This window comes from Malus sylvestris, chromosome 12, assembly GCF_916048215.2.
Source record: "Malus sylvestris chromosome 12, drMalSylv7.2, whole genome shotgun sequence".
Taxonomy (NCBI): Eukaryota; Viridiplantae; Streptophyta; class Magnoliopsida; order Rosales; family Rosaceae; genus Malus; species Malus sylvestris.
The window spans coordinates 26,263,035-26,272,851 of record NC_062271.1 but is presented as its reverse complement, the minus strand read 5'-3'; the positions used below and the strand labels follow the sequence as shown (position 1 = coordinate 26,272,851).

The following is a 9,817-nucleotide window of genomic DNA, read 5'->3' as shown; positions in this document are numbered from 1 at the left end:
GCAAGCCTTTGTCTCCAGAAGTTCAACTGAAGCTGAATACAAAGCACTAGAACATTGCACTGCTGATGTTTGCTGGATAAGATTTGTGCTCAAAGATTTGAATGAGTTTGTAACTTCTCCACCTGCTATGCATTGTGACAACATTTCTACTTTGGCACGCAGTTCAAACCCAGTATTTCATTCTCGAATAAAACAACTAGACACTGATTATCACTTTGTCAGAGAGAGTGTAGAAAAGAGACATTACAGTTGATTATGTTTCAACTGAGTCACAAGTTGCAGACATTTTGACTAAAGGATGACACAGCCCAGTTTTCATCAAACATTGCAGCAATCTCAGGCTTGGATATCCCAGCTGAGATTGAAGGGGAGTAATAATAGAATGCTGATATAGCTTTAGTATATCGGTCCATGTGTCACAGTGTAATTGGATTGTAATAAGATTAGATTGTTATGAGTTAGTTAGCTGGCTGCCTTGTATTGTAAGCTAGTTAGTTAGAATCTCAAACACCATATGTACTGTTGTAGCCTCTAATTTCTCAATAATGTGAATCTGTTCAAAGTTATACTTTTCCCTCTTTCTCTCTCTTCTCTCTATATCTTCGACTCTTACATTTCTGAAGCTCTTCAACTTTTCTCATAATTTCTGCAACTCTGTAAAGCTTGATTGAGCATTGTTATTAATACAAAACTAGTGTACCGAAATGTTCGTACCTAAATATGTTATACTAAACGAGAAAATGTCTGTACCTAAACATAATACTGAACTAGTGTACCGAAAAGTCTCTACCAAAATATTTCTTATATAAGATACTTACCATAAATTGGTGATGCAAAATGTCAACAAATAAAAGCTAATTCATTTGCCACTTAGTACTACGGTCCAGTGATATTCCTCTTCACTTGTAAGTGAGGTCTTAGGTTCGATTCTCGCCAAAGGCGAATTTGAACCACATTATTGCTAGCACATTGTGAGGCTTAACACACCCCCTTCCCTTAGTGCAGATAATATCGTATGTTAAAAAAAAAGCTAACTCATTTGAATTCAAATGAGTATTATAATTTACAATATTTTTTATAAAATTTAATTCATGGACACTATCAGTTATGATAAAAAAAGACATTGAATGCATATGTTGACATTAAATTGAGTCTAGGGACTATAAAATAAAAGGGTGGAGTGAGCAACAACCATCATTGCCCAGTGAGTAAAATATGTAATATGCCAATCAACCGATCTCGTTTTACACAGGCTGGAAAATATGAGAATAATATCAAAGCTTTAGTGACATAATTCCACATCGCATCATCCCTTCACATGTTGGTTATACTTCATAATATGCAGCTCACCACGTGACCCCTAAATTGGTCATTCTGCCCTAATGTCACCATGTGCCATACGTTTATCCCTAGGATAGCCCAACACTAAAGTTCTTATGCTCCATAAGCATATCCAATTATCCACATATCACCATATATAATAACTCCGAAAACATTTCAACAAATCCAACATGCTTGACTTGAAATAGAGAGATATTTGGAAATAGATCAAAACCTACGATAGCTCATGGTTTTCACATTTATAGGAAAATAAGAATATTTTGAAAACATTACATAAACCACTCACCTCGATCGAGAGCTAGAACCTCAGCAAGACAAGTTATCTACCGAATCCCACCGAGACAACCAAATACTTTCTCTCCGCTCTCTCTATGTATATAAGTATATATAATCTCTACGTGAACTCTTACTGCATGCACTGTATGCTCCTCGTTATTTTCTCTGATGTAAAACAATGGGACATGCTCCTATTTATATGGTCTCAAATAGTCGGCACCCCAAAGACTCTAATTGGTTGAAACTGAAGCTACTGACTAACTTAGGGGCTCTGTCTTTTGAAAGTACAATAAGAAGAAGAAGATAAGTCACCATCATATATGATAGTCGTGGTATCAAAGTGTTTACTCACTCTAATAAACCAAACACCTGGTACTGCTGCACGAAAACAATAATTTCCGTACCTCCATGGGTTTAACAACTACTAACGCTATTTTAATCAGTTGCTCCGGAATAGGCCACGTCAAAAATCTAACTAAGATAAGATGTAAAAACATGGTTTCCTATTGGGTATAAGGGTGACATGTCAATAATTCCAAGCGATACGAAAATGAAATAGTAAAACTGAATAAGAGAAATACACACATATATATTATAGTAATATACGGGATTTCACAGCCACGTTGGAGATGTAAACTACCACCTTAATATCGTCTTATTAACAATCCTAATGCAATTCTCTTTGCCATATATAACTAAAGTCTCCACCTCTCAAACGCTCCAAGAGCACAATTCTAAAGGATGCAATCGTAATTCGCCCAAAGGGGAAGAGAGTATAATTTCAGAATGAGGATAATAAGATAACATAGATGGCTCAACAACTAGTGAATTTGTTTTGTTGGTTAGCTAATATTATAAAAAATAAAATTAATCAAAGTAAATAAATACATTTCGGGCAAGGCCAGGTAAGAACACGTGGCTGACGACACTAGGGTTACCTCACCAATGACGTCGTAAAACATGTCGACTATAGCAACAAGTATAGAACAACCGCGTGTGGAACAGTCAACCAAATATAGAATTATGTCAAGGGCTCATCCAGCGATTGGTGGGAAAGATATACCTGAATGGCGGGGTTGGTGTCGAATTACTGGACTTTCACTTCTCCTTCCTTCGACATGAGCTCATCTTACAAGGAGATGTCAAATATACTAACTAGAAATAAAACACATTAAAGTGTTCTAAAAAGAGATGTCGTACATGACATAGCAGCTGAGTAATTTAACTTCTTGTTTTTTACCTGTCTTTTTTACAACAAACAAAGATAGAGTCAAATGACTTTAATTCTTTTTTTTTAAATACATGGGTCATACTGACAATCAATAGAATGAAAATTAAACCAATTTTGATTATTTTTTAATCATTAACGTAATTATGAGGCCCACTATCTTAATAAAATAAATATTTAACACATTTATTGGAGAAAATTTTCAATGTGCTGGGAATACGGCTCGATAAACCAAGTGATAATACAATTAGTTGAAAACTTAAATACAAAATTTTTCATTCATTTATATTTTGACACTTGATATACTATTCGGCACACTAAAAATTTCTCCATTCATTGAAAAGGAAAAAGATTTAACATTTAAATTCAATAGGCCACATTAGTAACAAATAAAATTGTGGCATATAGTAAATTACATTTTATCATCTCAACTTTGGGTCACATAATAATTCAAACCTCATCTTTTAATATTGCTATTTCATACATCAATTTAAGATTAATTGCAATGTCAGAGGAGATTTTTGACGGATATAAAAGGATACCTCCCATCCAACACTTTGGCTACAGCTAACAAAACCATAAACCCTCACATAAACAAGAGAGATTAATTAACTTTTAATCGCTATATTAGTTAGTTAAGTAGGAGATTAGGATTAATGAAGTGGTCGTGGTCGGACAGTGTGCTCTAAAATAGGGAGAGGGTTATGGAGGAGTTGATCCAAGGCCGTGAACTGGCAAGTCAACTTAGTACGGCTTATGATAACAGGTCAGTTGTTAACGGTGATGATGAGGGATCGGCTGAAGGTTTTGTAAATACCCTTTTGATTTTAAATGGGAAGGAGTCTGATCAGATTCAAGGAAATAGTAGTGGTGTTAGTGGGGGTGGTGTTAGTGACGGTGGTAGTGTTGTTAGTGGTGGTGGTGCTGATTTATCATCTTGGGATGCTAATCATGATCATGCAGCTGCTATTAAGTCTGAAGATTATACTGAGGAGGAGATCAGTTGTAAGAGCACTTCAACCTTCAAGGATGGTAGAGGTTCTTACAAGAGAAGGTAATTAGTTATATTTCTCTAATTAATTACTACCTAGGTAATATGATCATCAACATCTGCATTAACATATTGTTTAAAATGATTTTTTTTCCAGTAAAAGGATCTTTCCATGTATGATTACCTGATTGTTCAATTTCAAACATTTATGTATAAAACCTACAATACTAAATAGTCTCTTTGAGAACTAATGACCCACCCGTGATAAGAATAACTATAATTAATTTGTTCATAACAGTTGTTAGATTTATGTGGATGTGTGAACAACTAGAATTATAATTAATTTTCTCATAACAACTGTTAGATTCCTGTGGATGAATATAATTGTATTTTTCTATTCAATAATGCATAGAAATTTCTATTGAGACAAAAGAGTGAAGACTACCACGTGCTCTTATATGTTCATGTTATGCTATATTCTAACAAAATTTGGATGCTTCAGTTATTCCTTGTATTTAATGATCTAAATATCCATTCCTATCCTTCTTTCCATGGCAGCATAATGCCAGCATTACCAGTTAACGTTAACCGTACATTTTATCAAAAAAAACATGGGAATTCTGCCCAATTTATTGATTTAAAAGTTCTAACAAAGAGTTCCAACTTGTTGATTCCTTGCAGAAAGACTACACACTCTTGGACTAGAGATACTCCTGGTTTGATTGACGATGGTCATGCATGGAGAAAGTACGGACAAAAAGTTATCCACAATGCGAAGCATCCTAGGTACATACATATATACGATTTACCTTGTAAAATAGAAACAAATTTCAATAGTTACAATGGTAATAATTACAAGAAATGAAGTTGACCATAGTTATGTTATGTGTATGCAGGAACTACTTTAGATGCACTTACAAATTCGACCAAGGGTGCAAAGCAACCAAGCATGTTCAACAAGTTCAAGATCATCCGTCAGTGTTACGAACCACATATTATGGCACCCACACGTGCAGAGACTACTTCAAAACTTCTGACCTGGTCTTGGATTGCACAAATCTTAGAGATTCTTCAATTTTGATTAGTTTTGACAACGCCAATTGTTTGACAAACAAACAAGAGCACCCATTTTTCGCATCCTTTGCTTCATCATCAGTTTAAGAAGAACTGATTCTCAAGGCAACAAGTGATCATACGCTGACAAGCCACGACAACCATTGGCTACCGAGTGATTATCTCGTGTCGCCTGATGATCTGATGGCATTCAAGTCCTCTTGGCCCGTGAGTGGGTTTTCATCAAGCATTGATCAGTATGATGGTGATGACGATGTGTTTTCGAGGATAATATCCGAGTTAATTTGATAATAAAGTTTTGCAATAAGGATTTTGAGCTTTGAGCTTTGATGATTAGTACGTACTTAGTAGCTAGCGTACTCCTTGTAGTAAATTGAATTTAGGAAAATCGTATGTATCTTCAGTTTCTGTGAAGAAACTTGTTGGTTTCTCAGTCTATAAAATCGTGTAAACACAGTTAATTATTGAAAGAATAAAGAAAACCAGAAGCAATATTTTCTATTCTTCTTGTTAAGTGTTCAATGGAAGCTTATTTATGCTTTTCGTATACCCTTTTCATATACAATGCAATGACAATTCTTAATCAAATCAATTCTCTAATACGTAGAGATCTGATAACATTCAATACGATTTATTAACAGAAACGAAATATATGTTGGATTTAATCCAATATAAACAAACCTTTAAATGGTCTACACTGTAATAGGAATGAAGTAATAGAGAGTAATGCTAAGATTGTGATTTGATCTCTTTATATCAGCCTTATGAATGTGTGTCTTGGAATCCAAATAAGGCCAATTGAATCCTTGATAAATATGTATTTATGATACCTAACTGGTAGGCTAAGGAAGTGGGATTTGGGATTCCTTTGTGGATGGAAACCCTAATGCCTTAACCAGTATAAATACTAAGGTCCATGCAAATCCTAGACACACAACAACACTTCCCATAAAGTAGTTGTATCTAGCTAGGTGTTTGTAGAAGATATAACGATATGAATAGTTGGTTCATTACTACATCGAACTAGCTATGACTAGAAAACCATGGCATGTTTTAGGTTTTTTTTTTCTTTCTTTGTTTTCATTTTATAGTTTTGGTTAATTGATATAGTGATAAATACAACCACTTTCTTCTAATGTCATTGTTGATTTTATAAGCATGCATATATATATATATATATATATATGTATGTATGTATGTATGTATGTATGTATGTATGTATGTATGTATGTATATCTGATATTTTGTTCTGAACTTGCACTGGAAGACTGATGAAGCGCGTCAACTCAGCAAGCTCGATGAAGTCATTTATCAAAGCAATCGGTGTTGATATATATGGTTTGAACTTGGTTATTAGAAGAGAAGGTATATGGTTTAAACATGATAAATTCATATATACATATGAGTAACATATACTAATCGAGTTATACTAATTGAGGGAAAGAAAATTATAAAGCAAAGGTAACTAATATTCAGAGACCAATTTTTGATTATTTGTTCTCAGTTCTTTATTGTGTTGCCATTGAAAAGTCTTCGTACTGACATAAGAGATTGAATATTCAGAACCGAATTTTGACTGCAACCTGATTAATGCAATTAAGAAATGGGCATAAGAATTCGAATACAGTTTGACGTACTTCTGACTGCAAGAGATGAAATTGGCTCTCTTATGGAATTTCTCAAAATTACTGTTGATATTATGTAAATATATGATTATGATAACACGCATTAAAATTGTGTTGGAAGGATACATCATATGCTAGTTATATACCATCAATATACATGCCTGCTAATGCATTTAATATATTTCCTATATATGTAAGTTAGTCAATATTGTGGAACCAAAAATATTCACCAGGCGACACGTGGACTTTTGAACGAAAGAGGACAAAAATACCCTTGAGGCATACCGGGATTCCTACGCGCAAATAGTGGGTAATCATCCTCAACCAATTCAAAAATGCTCCAGAAGAGGTAACCAATTCCAAATTATCTTATTTTAGGTAATTATTTCCAAAACTTAATTTCCCTAATATATTATTTAGTTAATTAATTATCTAAATAATATATTCTTCCCATATCTCCTAAAATCATCCCTTAATTACCAATTTGAAACATCCACTCAAACCTAAAAAATGGCATAGGGCCGGCTACCCCATTCAAAATCTATTCCATCACCTTTTTTCTACCTTTTCCACCTTTCTTTCCCTTTTAAATTAGCCAATCAATACCATAAATAATAAAATATCTCCTTTCATATTTAATTAGCCAATTAATTGGCTAATTAAACCAAAAATAAAACCCAAAACTCCCATCTAGGAGCCGGCCACATTCCCTCTCTTTTTCCTTATCTTTTCATATTTCCTCCACTTCATTAGCCAAATAATGATAACCATTCAATTTAGTAACTTCCCATTTATTTCTATTGTATTTTATTAGCCAATAAAGTGGCTAATAAAACCAAAAAATTCACCCAAAAGCACACAAAGGGGCCGGCCCTTTTCTTGAAAATGTGGACCAATTTGGTCCTATAAATAGTCACCCATTTCTACCAAACGCTCATTCCAAACCTCTTGCAAAAATTCCAAAACACTCTAAACACTATTTCTCTCTAAATTTCTAACTTTGGCATCGGAGGTTCTTCGGCCAAAGCCCCCCCCATTCATCGTGGGCGCGTGAGGCTTTTGGCCTTAACCTAAGGTGCTAGTTGTTTTGTAGGTGCAAAATCGTCCAAGATCGAAGAGGAGAAAATTTGCATCCACAAATTGGTGCTTTCATTGAGAGTTGAAATCCATACTCGTAGAAGACTCTCGTACAAAAAGGTTTTTTCTTTATTTTCTAGTCCATTTGAATATTTTTCATACGTTCTTATTATTAGAATTTTCTACTTGCAAAGGTTCTTTGATAAAACGTATAAGAAAAATATAATGACTAGAAGTTTAGAAAATTCCGCAAGTAAAAATTCTAGTATTCAAGAAATGGGACTGCGGAGATCCATGAGGCAAAATGCGACAAGAAGGGGAGCGGCATCATCACCACGAGCTTCCACCATGGGAACCACCGTGATGGCTACCTCGGTAGCCACCCGCGGCGAGGTCCATGGTGCCTTCACCACAGCCACCATGGGAACCACCGCAGGGGCTACTCCGGTAGCCGCTCGTGGTGAGGTCCATGGAGCCTTCACCATCGTCGCCATGGGAACCACCACGGTGGCTACTTCGGTAGCCGCTCGTGGCGAGGTCCATAGAGCCTTCACCACGGCCGCCATGGGAACCACCACGGTGGCTACTTCGGTAGCCACTCGTGGCGAGGTCCATGGAGCCTTCACCACGGCCCGAGCCGTGCCATCCAAGTTTACGTGGACCAAAGCCCAAGCCTCGCATTCACATGCACCGCGCATTGAGCAGCCTGCTCCCGTGATCCAGCCAGCTCTTGTAGCCCAGCCTGCTCCCGTGATCCAGCCTGCTCTTATAGCCCAGCCTGCTCCAACGATCCAGCCTGCCCCAGTGATCCAGCCTGCCCCCGCAGCCCAGCCTGTTTTCATGGTTTCCCAAGCTGCCCAAGTCCGCCCGAGACAATCTCAACCATCCGGACCAATCATCGAGGCTGAGGTGTTTTCACCACATTTCTCCGCAGATTTGACATTCCCCAACTCAAATCTCGCATTTGGAGTCAACCACCCTTTCATTGTTCAAGGAGGTGCATTCCATCCAAGTTCTTCCAATCCGAATGGCGAACAAAACTTGTCCCGACAAGTCATAGAATTGACGAGCGCCCTTGCACAACAAACTACCTTGGTGAATCAACTTTTACAACGTACTGAGATGCATCGCGCCCACGATGAAGTTTCCCGAAGTAGAACAAGGGTAGACAATGAGCCTTTTAAACAACGTCCTGGAAAGCAGCCATTCAACCCATCACAAGTCGAGCATTCAGACAGTGCACACTCTCGATTGGGCCCCCGAAATAGCGTATACTCCCGTCTTAGCGCGCGGAGGAGCGTGCACTCTCGGTTAGGCCCACGAGCAAGTATACATTCACGGTTGGGGCCACGCTTTGATAATCAACATGGGCAACCTTCCAGGCAAAACATTCATTCGTGATTAGGCTCACAAGGAGTATCCTCCACATCACATCGGAACAGGCAACCTGACAAACGGAAGGAAACGATCGTTCAATCTGGCTCTAGTTCAACCGGTAGCCTGCAAAGAAATCCCTCGCCTGCTAGGAATCTATCTCATCCATTGCAACCACAGCATAGACGAACCGACCGAGAAAAAGAGCAGCCTAGACCGGTAGAAAAAGACCAAGGGCAGCCAAAAGCTCCGCTACCCCAACAAAAGCAAATCCAAGAAGAGGTAGAAAGGCTTTTCAATGAGCGGATGCGTGATTTTCGGCGCAACGAAATGGTTGATGAGGCACTAAGGCGAGATATGACCAACATGAGCAGGTCACCTTTCGCGGATGAGATCGAGCAGGCAGAGCCTCCGCGCAAGTTTAGCATGCCACACTTCACATCTTTCAAAGGAGATGGGGATCCCGAAAGACACTTGAAGCATTACCGAAATGCGATGGTCCTTTATCGGAATAATGACGCCCTTATGTGCAAAATATTCGCCACTACTTTACAAGGCGAGGCGCAAGATTGGTTTCATACCTTGCCGGCACGATCCATCCAGAATTTTGATGATCTTTCCTTGGTCTTCACCAAAGAATACTCATCTTATCGATCGATCAAGAAAAAGTCCGATCACCTGTTCAACGTAAAGAAAAACCCAAAAGAGTCGCTTCGCGATTACGTGAAGAGATTCAAAGCAGAGAAGGCGAAGATCGTCGGATGCGACAACTCGATAGCAAGTGCAGCCTTCCAAAAAGGACTACCAGCGGACCACCCACTGTTTGGAGAA

General features: G+C 37.8%; 1 pseudogene; it reads left to right on the top strand.

Annotated features, from left to right (window-relative positions):
- The first annotated feature begins 3,432 nt into the window (after positions 1-3,432).
- On the top strand, positions 3,433-5,398 carry LOC126592661 (probable WRKY transcription factor 70; annotated as a pseudogene).
- The last annotated feature ends 4,419 nt before the right edge of the window (positions 5,399-9,817 follow it).